Source organism: Sorex fumeus, unplaced genomic scaffold, assembly GCF_029834395.1.
Source record: "Sorex fumeus unplaced genomic scaffold, SorFum_2.1 ptg000008l, whole genome shotgun sequence".
NCBI classification, from domain to species: Eukaryota; Metazoa; Chordata; class Mammalia; order Eulipotyphla; family Soricidae; genus Sorex; species Sorex fumeus.
Window position 1 is genome coordinate 38838154 of NW_026606065.1, and position 17775 is coordinate 38855928.

Below are 17775 nucleotides of genomic sequence, written 5' to 3' on the forward strand. Positions count from 1 at the left end.
CATTTTGTTGAGACATTTCAATATTAACTGATGTTGAAACCTATAAAAAAAACTTTCTCCAGGTCCAAATCAATGGTATAGTGGATAGGGTGCTTGCCTTCATTTTATTATATTTTTTGCGACCAAGAAGAAAATATAGATTTAATTTATTCATTTTAAATTGCATTTTAGTTAACATGATTCTGATAATATTAGTTTCTATAGTTTTGATTTACAGAGTCAATATACCTTCACCACCACCAAAGTGCCCCAGATCTCCCACCTTTGTCCTTAAGTCACATCTAGTGTCCTTTGGTTCAAACCCCACTGCTCCTACTAATTGATACCTTTAGTTTTGCAATCAGAAGCCAAGTCCTTGTAATTGGTTATTATCTGATCTTTATTTTGTTTCTCTATCTACCCAAGATGAGTGAGCCTACATTTTTGTTTTTCTCCCCCTGACTTATTTTACAGCATGATGTTCTCAATCTCTATCCAAGAATAGGCAAACTGCATGATTTTCATCCTTTCTTAGGGCTACCAAGCTGTTCTATTGTGAATATTTACCACAGTCTCTTTATCTACTTATCTGCCCTTGGTCATTTGGCCTCTTTTGATATCCTATTTATTGTACAAAGCATTGCAATGCCTATTGCTATTGCATACAGCCCCTTACATTTCTTCTTTTGTATTCTCCAGTCAGATACGGAAAAGTCTAATTGTCGGGTTTATGAGAGCTCTCTATCCTTAATTTTTTAAGTCACTATAAAGGGAATTCCTCAAAGATTCTCTCGGGATTATTATTTCTTGAAGTGAAAGCAAGGTATATCATTGAAAATACTTTAGGAAATATGGAAATGATACCAGTATGATTTTCAGAATTTAACTGAATGACTCCTTCATTACACAGTATATAGGGGTTTCTGTCAGTTGTTCTTATGTTGTAAGAAAGGGAGTCGCTATGCACAGTCCACAATGTGCCTGCCTAAATTTAATTGAGCTGAGGGAAACCACTTGGTTGTCTTTGTCAGACGGTTGTGAAAATCTTAAGTCCCAGATGATCAAAGTAACTGCCACTCTTTCAATGTTTCCAGATTGTCTGTCTTGATCCATTTGTTTTGCTTCTCTGCTCTGGGTGCCACATGAGGTTCCTAATATGGGTCAAGTGTCTGTGTTGCCAAATTTTTGTCCAGAGAAATTACTGTTTGCAGAAATCTTTTTTTTAATCTCTTGCCTGCAGTAGTCTAACTATACTAGAGGATCAATGTTTTCCTAATTAGGAAAAAAACTGTTTCCCTCATAACGGTCAATTTCTTGATTGTCCCTAGGATGGTCTTTCCTGGTGACTGTACTGTCATAGAGAGCTCTGTGTTCCACTGATCACCCTACATTCCAGCTCTAGCTCCTCCCAGACTTGAATCAACTCCATCCTCTCCTCTTTGCTGCAGAGGCTTCATTCTTTTCCCTATTGCAACAAATAGCAAATTTCAGATTAAAATCAGAGAAAAAAGACGTTGCTGATACTCTATTAGTTAGAAGTACCACAAAACCATGTCTGATGATGTAATCAAACAGTGTTCATACTAGATTAGAGCTGCCCATTGCTATGTGAGCTCTCTAGTGAGGAAACATTGACATGGACGGTTTGTAGAATAATTGTTAGGGAAATCTGCCACTGTTAACACTCTAGAAATTTATTACATTACAGATACATGTTACTCCTTTGGGTAAGAAGAGGTATTCAAAAGGTATTCAAAAAAGGTATTCAAAAAAAGGTATTCACAAAAGGCATTCAAGGGGCTGGAGCAATAGCACAGCTGGTAGGGCGTTTGCCTTGCACGCAGCAGACCTAGGTTTGATTCCCAGCATCCCCTCTGGTCCCCTGAGCACCACCAAGAGTAATTCCTGAGTGCATGAACCAGGTGTAACTCCTGTGCATCGCCGGGTGTGACCCTAAAAGCAAAAATAAAAAGTTATTCAAAAGTCACTACTTATTCACTACTTATTCACTACTTATTCAAAAGTGACTACTTATTCACTACTTATTCACTGAGAGTATCATAGTAGCATGGCTATAGAAGCAGATTAGTTTTAACAGAGGCCACACGAAAGTTATATTTACTATTTACTATTATAATTAAATATTATTTTAAGTTATATTTATCTTTAAAATGCCAATACTTGGAACCAGAGAGATATTACAGAGGGTAAGACACTTGCCTTGCATGTAGCTGACCCAGGCTTGATCCCCAATATGGTCTAATGAGCATCACTAGGAGTGATCCCTAGCACAGAGCCAGGAGTTAGCCCTGAGCACTGTTGAATTAGAAGGAGAAAGAGAGAAAGAAAGAAAGAAAGAAAGAAAGAAAGAAAGAAGGAAGGAAGGAAGGAAGGAGAGAGAGAGAAAGAAAGAAAGAAAGAAAGAAAGAAAGAAAGAAAGAAAGAAGAAAGAAAGAAGATAGAAAGAAAGAAAGAAGAAAGACAGAAAGAAAGAAAGAAAGAAAGAAGAGCAAAGACTTGAAAGAGAATTGTTCTCATATGCACATTAATAGACAGACATCCTAAGAGGAGATATGTGGGTAACATTATAATGCCTCAGGGAAATATTTTTGTTCCGATATAAATTTGAATTATAATTTTTACTTATTCATTATGATAAAACTCAAGAAAAGTACTCTAGATTTTAGTATAAATTTTTGGCATTAACTCTTGTATTTTGAATTTATTTTTAATTTTTTATGTAAGAAAGATAGAAAACAATATTAAACATAAAGACAAACCAATTTTGATGAAGAGAATTACCCTGAGTATAGAAAGCTATAATAATTCTATAATTTATAGACATATATATATTTATATTTGTCTCTTTGAATGTGATTAGATCATGAAAATACTCAGGACTTCCCAATTTTTTCATATAATTACAGTTGAATTTAGATTATCAGAAAATTATTTGGCAAACAGGAATTAGTTTTGTTTTAGTACAAAACTCTCCCTGAGCTTTAATTAAATTTTTTATTTCCAACAGGTCACACTGTAGAAGAGAGTTCTATATAATTCCTTTTAAAAAGCAGATCCGTGTTTGTTCAGGCTTTAATTTTTAATTCTGCTTTGACTTTGTCTTCAAGAAAATTCTGCTGAATTTTAGAACTCAGAAGATCATAGAACAATTTTAAATGATTTAAATTATTTTTACTTTCAACTTCTTTGGTTTTCTCACATCACTTTATGTAATTGGAAAACAATTCTCAATTCTTTCAGAAATCCACAGTTTCTGATGATTCCTTGGTGTACAAATTCACTCTTACTTTGATAAATTCAACCATAACTCTGAGTTCAGGTCTGAGAAATCCTACCATATTGTCATGGAGAGTATTAGTCACAACAAATTCATGTGTCCTCAAGGAAAGCTGAGTATAACTATCAGGAAAAAAAAGTGATTTAATGGAAATTATGCAGCCCATTTCTTGCTGAGATATCTGTGTAACTTTTATAAAGTTTGCTGAGATAAAGTTATTAAAATTTTAAATTTTAATTGTATTGTTATGAGGGCTGGAGTGATAGCACAGTGGGTAAGGCGTTTGCCTTGCATATGGCCAGCCTGGGTTTGATTCCCCTAACCTTCTTGGAGAGCCCAGAAAGCTACTGAGAATATCCCACCCACGTGGCAGAGCTTGGCAAGCTCCCCATGGCATACTCGACGATCACGATCACGACCACCCTGTTGTTCGTCGATTGCCTCGAGCAGGTGCCAGTAACATCTTCGTCCTAGCCCTGAGATTTTTTTTTTTTTAAAGTGCCATATTCAAGGCTTTTTCAGGGTTAGGAGAATGAGACCCATCATTGTTACTGGTATTTGGCATATTGGGTATACCACGGGGAGTTTGCCAGACTCTGCCGTGTGGGCATGTTACATTTGGTAGCCTGCCAGTTTGACCAAATTAGGAATGAGATGATAAGATGATAAGATGATAAGATGATAAGATGATAAGCTGAGTGTGATAATCTCTGGATCCTGGCCATTGTTGGAGTTACACGGCAGTTGGTGGGTGTAACTGTCTAGTTACTGGCAGGTCCAGTCCCAAACTGTGCAGGCTTGGAGATCTCAGCCCCGGGTCCCACACACCTGGGTTCCTCTGTCAGTTCTTTTATGCGTGAGGCTCATCTAAGTGTGTGGAGAGTGGTCCCAGCATGGCCTTGGCTGGGCCTCGGTGGTCTTCAGCTGTTGGGCCTGGTGGAGACAGTCAGGCATAGGGTAGGAGACTCTGCCTTGTTCTCTCCCAGGAGCTGAGTGTGATGATCTCTGGATCCTGGCCGTTGTTGGAGTTACACGGCAGTTGGTGGGTGTAACTGTCTAGTTACTGGCAGGTCCAGTCCCAAACTGTGCAGGCTTGGAGATCTCAGCCCCGGGTCCCACACACCTGGGTTCCTCTGTCAGTTCTTTTATGCGTGAGGCTCATCCAAGTGTGTGGAGAGTGGTCCCAGCATGGCCTTGGCTGGGCCTCGGTGGTCTTCATCTGTTGGGCCTGGTGGAGACAGTCAGGCATAGGGTAGGAGACTCTGCCTTGTTCTCTCCCAGGAGCTGAGTGTGATGATCTCTGGATCCTGGCCGTTGTTGGAGTTACACGGCAGTTGGTGGGTGTAACTGTCTAGTTACTGGCAGGTCCAGTCCCAAATTGTGCAGGCTTGGAGATCTCAGCCCCGGGTCCCACACACCTGGGTTCCTCTGTCAGTTCTTTTATGCGTGAGGCTCATCCAAGTGTGTGGAGAGTGCTCCCAGCATGGCCTTGGCTGGGCCTCGGTGGTTTTCAGCTGTTGGGCCCTGGTTGGAGACAGTCAGGCATAGGGTAGGAGACTCTGCCTTGTTCTCTCCCAGGAGCTGAGTGTGATGATCTCTGGATCCTGGCCGTTGTTGGAGTTACACGGCAGTTGGTGGGTATAACTGTCTAGTTACTGGCAGGTCCAGTCCCAAACTGTGCAGGCTTGGAGATCTATTATATTTATACCTAATATATATATATATATATATATATATATATATATATATGCCAAAACTTGTAACAAGTCTCACAATGGAGACGTTACTGGTGCCCACTCGAGCAAATAGATGAACATCGGGAGGACAGTGCTACAGTAAAGTAAAAGTAAAGTAAAGGCCCTCCTGTTGATCATCGATTTGCTCAAGCGGGCCCAGTAACGTCTCCATTGGAGACTTTGTTGTTACTGTGTCTGGCATATCGAATACTCTCGGTAGCTTGCCGGGCTGTCCAAGAGGGGCGGAGGAATCGAACTCGGGTCGGCCATGTTGGCTGCGTGCAAGGCAGACGCCCTACCCGCTGTGCTATCTCTCCAGTGTTATTGTTATATGTATATCAGGAAATTAGATACAAAATCAGTCTTATTCTTTGCTATACTATAGACTTGGACTCCAAGCTTCAGCATTCTGGAAAGAATCTTCATCAAAGCCTTTATACTCAGTCCCAATTCCTCCTATCTATAGTAGTCCCTGTATTTTTCTAGACATAGTTGTTATTTAACTTTTTTATGAGTTACGTCTCTATTGGTCTCAACTATTTTCTGCAAATATAGCTACTGCTTATACTGTAATTTTCCTTCATTCAATAAATTCTTAGTTTTTTAAGTATGCATCTTAGTCCTGGAATTGCTCTTGCTTCTAGGGGTAGATAAGTGGAATAAATAAATAAATAAATAAACAAAATCTCTGCTCTGCCTTCATAGACAGGATATACAATGTTAGGCTTCCAACAATAAACATATATCAAAGTATCAAAGTGTGAATTTGCCTATTGTGGTTAAGTCTATAATGCAAAATTTCTCCAGGTTGTAATGAATCCCTTTCTTACCAATGATTTTAATAGATAATAGATGTCAAACTCATTTTACTATATATATATATATATATACATACTATATATATGTATATATATTAGATTTAATCATGCTTATCAGTCGCTTGCTTTCTCTGATATTCAGGTGTCATTTATATAATAATTTAGAATAGTCTCATTATAATAATAGATAAAGCTAAATTTGTTCAGACTTAATTCTTATAACAGATATTATCCATATAATTTAAATGAAATTGAAGTGGTATATCTTTAAAGCACACATCAACTGTGCTTTTCTACTGCTACTTGTGAATCCAGGTATTTTAGCCCCTGATTTTATCATTAGGTTTAAGTCAACTTTTTTATTCTCCTTTATGTTCCTTCTAATCCCTTATATAGACCAATATGGAAATTTGACAATTTTTCTTGATTCCATTTGATTTTACTTGTCTGATAGAAAGATGCAAAGTATTTTTTAACATAATTTAGTTGTTAGTGTGTTTAAACACATGCACAAAACTTTTAAAATTTTCATTTGATACATTTTAAGGCCAATTCTTTATAAAATAAAAATACCATTTTCATATATAATAAGAGACTTTAGATATTGACCAGTTTATAGTTATAGCTTATAGTTATAGTCATATATAATAAGAGCCTTTAGATATTGACCGGTTTGTGCTATAGTTTTCAATCTATTATGTGATTTATGCTCTAATATTTATATAATTAAAATTACAATATAAACAAGTTGTTATTTATATTAAATAGAATGAAAATTGTACATTTTTGGTTATTAAATATTTATCAAAATTTATCATAATTATGATAGTAATATAAAATAATATGCCAGATATTTAATTATTTTTCTGTATATTCAAGAAAAGGCTCTCATTTATTTCTCAAACAAAATTGAAACTTCAATTTGGAGAGCATTATAATACACTATTATGTGTATATGCAAATACATTATAAAAAAATAGTTATATTGTAGTATATTTTTTTGTCTATTCCAATGTTTATCTTATTAGGAGTTGACTCTAAAGAATTTGGAATTTAGTTCATGAAACTTGTTCTTACTTAAAACCTCGATAAAAAGCTTTATAGGGTCTACATAAATTTACCAGATTTAAAAATCCTTTAAAAATAAATTTTTAAAAATAACTTTCTTTAAAAAAATTCTCAAGTCAAATGTTTCTAGTGTTTTTTGCCTTTTTTTCAATATTTCCTCTAATATGGAGATCCTATAAAGCACTTAATAATTCTTCAATAGAGGTCATCATCATGGAGCACCTCAGGAGGTAAGAAAAGCAATTCATACATTTTCTACACAAACAGACTCTTCAGAGACCTCCCACGGGCATAGCTCAGTTAAAATATGTTTAATTTCACCCTCAGGTGGCTCTAGCAGGAAACAATTTCATCTTATCTCAGAGCTACTGGAGTCATATCTGCAATTTAAAGATAAATTTACAGGGATAATCTCACATTGTTCTACATGACCCTATTTGAAGGTTTATTTTTGAATCTTACTTATAAAGTATGCATTATTCCAAATATATTTTAACACAATTTAATTCTGCATACATTAGGCAGCTCCAAATAATATTAGAAATTTGTCTATACTAGTAACTGCAGGGATACACATTTGGAACTATTTCTATTTATAATTACATTTACTTCCAGTAAATACTTTTCATTTATGGTCACTATCATTGCGAAAATTAATGCTATTGTAAAAGTCATATATGTATAAGTCATTCAGTATGTTCAAAGCATGATATCAAATCACCTCTACATAGTAAATTCATCATTTGTGTTTATTCATTATCTTCTCTTGTTCTTTATTCTCCCCAAACCTCTCTCTCTCTCTCAGTTCTATAAGAATTGTCGGTAACTCTAGTATTTAGAAAATTCACCTCTATACCATGCTGCACAGTGATCTTCACCCATTACAAATGGGTTCTTATAAGATCCTTTTTCCAATACAGGCTGCAGCTCAGTGGTACAGAATGCATTTATTTTGTATGAGATCTTAGGCTTAATCTCCAGTATCACAAAACACACACACACACACACACACACACACACACACACACACACACACACACACCCCTCACTCACTCATTCAACCTTCTGTTGCATGTTTTCTTCACTTTAGGGAACTTAGAACTTAATTAAACTTTCCTTTTTTCTATATTTTTTGTACTTTGCACTCTTTGGTTTGTTTCTTCTAGTCTACCACTTAAAGATGTTAAAGATCACACTGTTTAGATATGCCAAAAACAGTAACAACAAGTCTCACAATGGAGACATTACTGGTGCCTGCTTGAGCAAATCGATGAACAACCGCAGGTCAGTACTAGAGTGCTACACTGTTCAGAAGACTAGAACATGAGAAATAGAAGGAGGGGGGTGAGAATACAGTGTTGACTGGTTCAACATTCTATAGTTAAATGAATTGCTCACACCAAAGGCTACTGAATCCTTAGGAAGGAAAAAAAAAACTGCACATACATGTTTCATTAGCATTATCTGATTTATTTGATTTAGTTGCTAATAATGATGTATGGCAAAGTGTTTATTTGCTGCTATTTTTCCCCTTGTTTTTCTTAGGTCTATTCTTTTTATTTCCAAAAACCTAAAGTAGAAAATGATGAGTCAATACAAGAAGGTTAAGAAAGCATGTTCATCACATGAAGCGATAGCACAGCGTTTGCCCTGTTCGTGGCTGACACAGGTATGATTCCTCCGCCCCTCTCGGAGAGCCCGGCATTCTACCAAGAGTATCTCACCCTCGCGGCAAAGCCTGGCAAGCTACCCGTGATGTATTCGATATGCCAAACATGGTAACAACAATTCTCACAATGGAGACATTACTGGGCCCGCTCAAGCAAAATTGATGAGCAACGGGAGAACAGTGCAGTGCAGTACAGAGGGAAGGCCCAGGGGACCCGATTTAAGCATACCAATAGTTCAACTATTCCTGCAGTGTCCATGCATGTAGTAACTCTCTGTTTTCATAATAAACAAAAACAAACACTGTCCTCCTATTGTGCATCGATTTGCTCAAGCGGGCCCAGTAATGTCTCCATCATGAGACTTGTTGTTACTGTTTGGCATATTGAGTACGTCACAGGTAGAATGCCAGGCTTTGCTGTGCGGGAGAGATACTCTCGGTAGCTTTCCAGGATCATCATAAAGAATACAAATAAAATTGGTTTAGTCCAGAAATTTAAGTGTAAGTTTAAGGAAACTAGATGTAGTACAAGACACTGATCCCTTAAGAATAAACACAATAGGAAAATTCTGGAGACAGGGGTATGACATGGTATAGCACATAGCTCGCACAGTTTTCTTTTCTTCTTTTCTTTTCTTTTCTTTTCTTTTCTTTTCTTTTCTTTTCCTTTCCTTTTTCTCTTTTCTTTTATTATTAGTGAAACACTATGAGGTACAGTTGTAGACTTATAGACTTTCGTGCTTGGGTTTCACTTATACAATGATCAGGTACCCATCCCTCCACCAGTCCCCATTCTCCACAACCAATGACCCCAGTAGCCGTCCCACCTCCCCACGCCATCTCCCCCTACCTAGCCCTGCCTCTGTGGCAGGGCATTCCCTTTTACTCTCTCCTTACTTTATTTGGAGGATTCTTTCAGGATGCGAGATGTGTGCTGAAAGTAGACTATAGACTGAACACTATGACTTTCTTGGGTTTTAAACCTGACTCAGGAAGACACAGCCGGAGGTGCCTCTTCTGGTCCCAGACCAACTTAGAATCAAACACTGCAACCCAAGTGGTCCCAGTGCCTGAGCACCACAATATGGAAAATTGTCACCTTAATACAAACTCCAAGGTCTGAATAGTCCCATGGGTAAAACTAGCCTAGATAGATTTTTGATGACCCAAGCAGGAAACTTGCCCTGGAATAGAATAGGACTTTGTAAAACCTTGACTTAAAGGTTATGCAAAAAATGAAGGTGCTTGCTGATTGCTTACTATGACCACAGTTATGTAAATGCACCAGTCTTTGTATTTAAGGAGTGTATTAACTCACAAAGAAGGGCCATAGTAACAGGGGAGGAAGGGGAGATCAATCTGATGAGTGAGACAAAATGTCCCTTGCTGTTTGCTGTGGAAGCTAACTTTCTGTGTGTGCTGTAACTATTTGATTCATCTTCTGTGACCAACTCTTATGGCCAGAAGCAGCAAAAAGCTGCACAACAAGATGTGTAACCCACCATTTTTCAAAAAGAAAATTCAATGAGTTAATTTTTTTTTTTACATTTGAAAATGGTATAGGGTCTAATCAAATTTATACACTAAAGAGCAAACTACGAAACTGACTTTGTTTAACTGTATAGAGTTTCATATGTTAAGATTAGAAATTTCCAAGAGTTATCAGGCTATCTTGGGTTTCTCTACTGTAATGAATGCCTAAGAATGCAAATTTGGCATAACAAGCCTTGCATATCTACTGTCCTAGGTTCAGTCCCCTAAACTCAGTCTATCCCAAAATCAGCATTAAAAAATAAATAAATAAAATTTGTGAAGGTTCTTAGAAACTTATATCTTATTCACTGTTCATATTATAACTTCCTGAGTTGAATACTACTCAGTGTATTTTAAAAAAATTGTCATGCAGTATCTTTTGGATTTCTTCAACCGTACTGAGATAGGCAGTTTTTAATTTAATTAAAAGTGAAATATCAACAAGGGATATCAGTTGTGTTAATTAGATCCAAAATCACATGTGTTAAGTCTACTACTGTTATCTTGGGATTCTGAATGTTTAATCAAGTTTAGTGAAAATACTAATATTGCTAGTATAGTGGAGTTAGAAGTTTTCATAATATCAAGTTAATTAATTTAAAAATCATACCACACAGGAAAAAAGAATCATAAACTTTTCAACATATAAGGATACTAAAGTATAATTACTACAGTAGCAAAGTGGGTTAGCTCTTGCTATACAAGTTTATAGTGCAATTATTAATTAAAATTAGAAAATTATGAAATGTATTCTTTAAAAACTATATATTGTATTATTATATCATGACTACATAAACACTTAGGTAAAGATTAAAGGGCTTTTCTGTGTGTGAAGAAAGATAGTTTCTATTAAAACTTGTTTAGAAAGATGTGATGGGAAGAGAAGAAGTGTGTATTCAAGAGACAACATGGGCTTCTCCAGAATGTTAATAGACAAATAAAATAACACTGCAACAAGTAAGAATTTTTTTTTTGACAAAGAATACAGGCTTGAAGTGCAAATCATTTAAAGTAATTTAGAGAACAAATATAGACAAAAGAAAACCCTAAAAAACTGAAACACAACCAATGTTTTGGTATTTTAATAATCATGATCTTATTGCAATAAATTTTAGAGGGAAAATAAAGTATGCAAATAATAATAATGTTATAAAGTGTTATGAGTAGGGCACTGAGCATTGAGGTGGTTAAAGAAATTACCATGAGTAGCGGGGGTGAGGGTGGGGACCAAGCAATAGTACTCTTGCCTTGGGCACATAGGGCACTTGCCTCCACTAAATCCAGGTTTTATCCTCAGAATTCCGTATTCTCCTGGGCAGTAGTAGTTCCTGAGTAAAGACCCAGGAATAAGCCCTGAGCACTGCTGGGTGTGTCCCCCAAACAAAACAACAACAAGGATAAAAGAAATTACCAAGAAAGTGGGTTGGAGCGATAGCACAGCGGGTAGGGCATTTTCCTTACATGCAGCCAACCTGGCCGACCCAGTTTCGATTCCTACACCCCTCTCTTAGAGCCGGCAAGACACTGAGAGTATCTTGCCCGCATGGCAAAGCCTGCCAAGCTACCTATGACGTACTCGATATGCCAAACACAGTAACAGGTGTCACAATGGAGAAGTTACTGAATCCGTTCGAGCAAATCGATGAACACTGGGAGGAAAGTGACAGTGACCAAGAAGGTGAGGGAGACTATTTAAGCAGAAGAAAACATTTTTACTAAGGAGTAGTACACTGTTTTGACTGATACAGTGAAAAAAATTTAAAGAAAAGAGGTCTGCCATTCTTAGTGGGCAATTTTTATGGAAACTTTTTGGCTGCTTTAGGTTGGAACCTTCACCTTTCTATAGATCCATTAGTCATCAGAAGGGCTGGCCAGGAGACACGTACCCAATTTGGAGGAGAAAATAAATTCTATGTAAAATACTTTAAGTCAATCACATTTAAAGGATAAGAGATTCACATAGCAATTTGAAACAACTATGAAATGATCTGAGTCAATTGTGCAGGGGCAGTAATATGTGCATGAAATAATTTAAGCCTACCCCAGGTCATGTGGAATATGACTACTACTCAGGAAGTGAGTAATATGGCCAATACTAGAAATCAGGGTGACAAAGACATACAATGTATGTCTTACTGGGCTAAAATGATAAGTCAAAGGTGTCAGTGCCAGTTCTGGAAACTGGTACAGAATGGGAGGTGGGGATGGGGTGAGAACCTCCTGCTCTCCTCTGATTGATTATTAGCAATGAAGGATATGACCTGCCTTTGAAATGGGACTTAATAGGAGCATTGTTTTAAGAGGCTTTTTCTGGAACCACTTAATATGATAATTTACATTTTCAATTCAGTGTAAATCATGAGGCAACAAAATTAAAATATTTTCTTATATTATAAATAGCACAATCAAGAGTTATTAGGAGGTGCTTGAGCCCAGGCCCAGCAAATGTTATTGATTATTTGTAATCACATATTTTTACTATATTTTGTACATGAGCTTCCTGTACAAATATTATGGACTAAATTTTTGGGAATCACAAAATTTGCATGTTAAATCTTAAACTCAAGAAGGTGGTTGAGGTTGTGATATTGGAGTGGTAATTATATGGAGATTCATTCTTATAGACGTTGCTTTCATAGTAGAATTAATACCCTTATAAAGTAAATTCAGAGTTCTTGATCATATAGGAAAGTAGTCTGAATATGCACCAGGTACAAACCTAGAACTAACCAGGAACAGACGTCCTGTAGAAAAAAAAAAGAATTTCAGGAGGAACCTCCTCTACCAGTTCCTCGATCTTGAGATTTCCAGACTAAGAACTGTGATAACTGTTATTTGAGAAACTTGATTTATAGTATTTTGTTACAGCAGCCAACTTAACCAAGATATAAGAAATTACTTTTATATAAATTTAATAACTATATTCTCTCTATATACTAACACAAATGAAAGAAGAATAATTGCTTGATTGATTCTTAATCATCTATATTGTGTTGAATCATGTATGATTAAGTACATTTGTGTTTATTTGGGCCAAACTTTATTGAATTTTTGTGCTGCTAACTTATACATTTGTATAATTCACATGCTATTTCTCTTTAATGAATAGCTATATGGCAGTCTAATTTCTTACTAGAAAAAAGGAATGTTAATACCTTTTATTCTTCTTTAAGAAATGATTTTTCCTCAACTTATCATTGTCCCATGGGTTCTATAACACCCATTCTTGTTTTCTACATTGCTTTTGTTAACAATTTTTTTGAAAAATTTGACTAAGTAAATATAACTTAAAGATAAACAACTAATATGCACTTGGTGTGTTTGCATGAATGTGTACTTTTTTGTGTGCTGCTCACTTTTTTTTATATACATATATTTTTTATTAGTGAAACACCATGAGGTACAGTTGTAGATTTACAATTTACAATTTTTGTGCTTGGGTTTCGATTATACAATGATCAGATACCCATCCCTCCACCAGTGCCCATTTTCCACTACCATGGATAATGTCCCTCCCACCCCCATCCCCCCATCCCCCCCCCCCCCCCCCGCCTCCGTGGCAGGGCAATCCCCTGTGTTCTCTCTCTCCTTTTGGGTGTTGTGGTCTGCAAAAAAGGCATTGGGTGGCAAACATGTTCAGTCCATAGTCTACTTTCGACATGCATCTCCCCTCCTGAGAGGATCCTCCAAACACCCTTTATTTGGTGCTCCCTTCTTTATCTGAGCTACCCTTTCCTCTAGAATGCTCGGCTGGCCACTAAGCTATGGAGTAATCCTCCTGGTGCTGATCTCAGCTATTCTTGGATATTAATCTCATATTTTGTTACTTTATATCCCCTAGATGAATGCAATCTTTCTATGTCTATCCCTCTCTTTCTGACTCATTTCGCTTAGCATGATACTTTCCATGTTGTACCACTTGTATATAAATTTCATGACCTCATCCTTTCTAACAGCTACATAGTACTCCATTGTGTAGATATACCAAAGTTTCTTTAACCAGTAATCTGTTCTTGGGCATTCAGGTTTCTTCCAGTTTCTGGCTATTGTAAAGAGTGCTGCAATGAACAAACAAGTGCAGATGTCACTTCGACTATACATTTTTGCCTCTCTGGGATATATTCCCAGGAGTGGTATTGCTGGGTCAAATGGGAGCTCAATTTCTAATTTTTTGAGAATCGTCCATACTGTTTTCCAGAAGGGCTGAACCAGTCGACATTCCCACCAACAGTGAAGGAGTGTCCCTTTCTCGCCACATCCACGCCAGCATCGGTTGCTTTTGTTCTTGTATATCCTGGATATCAACCCCTTGTCAGATGTGTATTCGGCGAATATCCTTTCCCATTCTGTAGACTGTCTTTGTATTTTGGTCACAGTTTCTTTGGAGGTGCAGAAGCTTCTTAGTTTAAGATAGTCCCATTTGGCCATCCTTCACGCCCGACCGAGGTCACCAGCTGCCCCCCAGGAGTGGCTCTCCGGCACGGCCATGACTCCAGAGCACAGAAACCAATCTCTTAACTATCTAACTTTGAATAGAAATACTTCCAGGGTTAATAAGTGAAACAGCAGAAATCCAAAACCGCGCCGTGGCCGCGCGACATCATTTTATTCTTAAACCAAGCTGTAGAAAGCAAATCATTTCACAACACTGTTTCAGCATATCTGATTGGGGGGGGGGTCATAAACTCTAAACAATAATTGTGTATCTTCTATCGAAACAATGTATCTAGTCAAAGTAGATAGAGTATTAACTAGAACTCATCTGCCTCACAGGAATTGGGAGGGGTGGGAGGTGGGGTTCTATTGGGGTTCACCGTTAAAAATAAGTATTGGTAAAGGGAAATGTGTTTGATACTTACATGACTGAGACCTAAACCCGAAAGCTCTGTAACTTTTCCCACAGTGATTCAATAAAGAAATAAACTATTAAAAAATAAATAAATAAATAAATTATAATAGAAAAAAAAAAGATAGTCCCATTTATCTATCTCTGTTTTCACTTGCTCGGCCAGAGACATGGCATCTTTGAAGATACTATTAGCTTCAATGTCATGGAGGGTTTTGCCAACTTTGTCTTCAATGTACCTTATGGTTTCTGGTCTGATGTTGAGGTCTTTAATACATTTTGATCTTACTTTTGTACATGGTGTTAGGCAGAGTTCTGAGCCCATTTTTTTTTGCATGTAGCCGTCCAGTGATGCCAACACAATTTGGTAAAGAGACTTTCCTTACTCCACTTCACATTACTTGCACCTTTATCAAAGATTAGATGAGCAGATGATTGAGGGGAGATGTCAGTGTATTCAACCCTGTTCCATTGGTCTGCAGTTCTGCCTTTGTTCCAGTACCATGCTGTTTTGATTATTACTGCTTTGTAGTAAAGTTTGAAGTTCGGGAGTTTGATTCCTCCCATTTTCTTTTTCCCAAGAATTGCTTTAGCTATTCGTGAGGGCTTATTGTTCCATATAAATTTCAGGAGTGTTTGCTCCATTTCTTTGAAGAATGTCATGGGTATCCTTATAGGGATTGCATTGAATTTATACAATGCTTTCGGTAGTATTGCCATTTTGACAATGTTAAGTCTACCGACCCATGAGCAGGTGATATCTTTCCATTTCCTCATGTCCTCTTTTATTTGCTGAAGTAGCGTTTTGTAGTTTTCTTTGTACAGGTCCTTTACTTCCTTAGTTAAGCTGATTCCTAGGTACTTGATTTTCTGGGGCACAATTGTGAACGGGATTGTTTTTTTCATGTTGCTTTCTTTTCACTCACTGTTTGCATATAGGAAATCCATGGACTTTTGGGTATTGATTTTATAGCCTGCAACTTCACTATACAAGTCTATTGTTTCTAGGAGTTTTTTGGCGGAGGTTATTGGGTTCTCTAAATAGAGTATCATATCATCTGCGAATAGTGAGAGCTTGATTTCTTCCTTTCCTACCTGAATGCCCTTAATATGTTTTTCTTGCCTAATTGCTGCTGCAATACTTCCAGTACTATATTGAACAGCAGTGGAGATAGTGGGCTTCCTTGTCTCGTCCCTGATCTTAGAGGGAAGGCTCTCAGTTTTTCCCCATTGAGGATGATGCTTGCTGTAGGCTTGTGATAGATGGCTTTAATTATGTTGAGGAAGGTCCCCTCTATACCCATTTTGGCTAGAGTTTTCATCATAAAGGGGTGCTGGATCTTGTCAAATGCTTTCTCTGCATCTATTGATATAATCATATGCTTTTTATCTTTTCTTTTGTTGATATGATGGATTATGTTGATTGATTTCCGAATGTTAAACCATCCTTGCATCCCTGGGATGAATCCTACTTGGTCATGGTGTATGATCTTTTTGATGAGTAGTTGGATTCTATTTGCTAGTAGTTTGTTGAGGATCTTTGCATCTGTGTTCATCAGGGATATCGGTCTGTAATTCTCTTTCTTTGTGGTATCTCTGTCTGCTTTTGGTACCAGTGTGATATGTGCTTCGTAGAAACTGTTCGGAAGTGTTTTTGATATTTCAATTTCGTGGAAAAGCTTAAAGAGGATTGGGAGTAAGTCCTCTTTAAAGATTTGGAAGAATTCACTAGTGAATCCATCCGGGCCAGGATTTTTGTGCTTGGGGAGACTTTTTATTACCATTTCAATTTCCTTGATGGTGATAGGTCTGTTCAGGTATTCCAGGTCTTCTTGTTTCAGCCTTGGGAGTCTGTAGGAGTCTAGGAGTTTATCCATTTACTCAAGTTTTTGATGTTCCGTGGCATAAAGCTTCTCAAAGTACTCCCTGAGGATCTTTTGAATTTCTGTAGTTTCTGTTGTAATGACCCCCTTTTCATTTCTGATTCAGTTTATTAGGGTTTTCTCTCTCCCTTTCTTTGTGAGTTTTGCTAGAAGCTTATCGATCTTGTTAATTTTCTCGAAGAACCAGCTCTTGGTTTCATTGATCTTTCGAATTGTTTTTTGGGTTTCCATCTCGTTAATCTCCGCTCTGAGTTTTTTTATTTCCTTTCTCCTGTTTGGGTTGTGCTCCTTTTTTTGGTCCTTCTCCAAGCTCTTAAGCTGTGCTTCTCACGTTTTTTTTTTTTTTTTTTTTTTTTTTTTTTTTTGCTTTTTGGGTCACATGCAGCAATGTTCAGAGTTTCCTCCTGGCTTTGCACTCAGGAATTACTCCTGGCAGTGTTTGGGGGAACCATATGAAATGCCGGGGACTGAACACGGGTGGCTGCGTGCAAGGCAAATGCCCTACTTGCTGTGCTATCACTCCAGCCCCTGAATGTGCACTTTTTAAATCATTTCATTAATTCATTCAGTGGACTAGAGCAATAGCACAGCGGTAGGGCATTTACCTTGCGTGCAGGCGACCCGGCCGAGCTGGGTTCGATTCCTCTGCCCCTCTCGGAGAGCCTGGCAAGTTACCCAAAGTATCTCGCCAATATAGCAAAGCCTGAAAAGCTCCCCATGATGTATTCTAAATGCAAAACATAGTAACAAGTGTCACATTGGACACGTTACTGGGCCCACTTGAGCAAATCTATGAAAAATGGGAGGACAGTGACAATGACAATTCATTCAGTAATCTTTTTTATTTATATAAGCATACTATTCTTAAATAAAACATTGGATTAATATATGGAACACAGCCATGAACTTCAATGGTCATTTACAAGCAAATAAAACATATTTAAA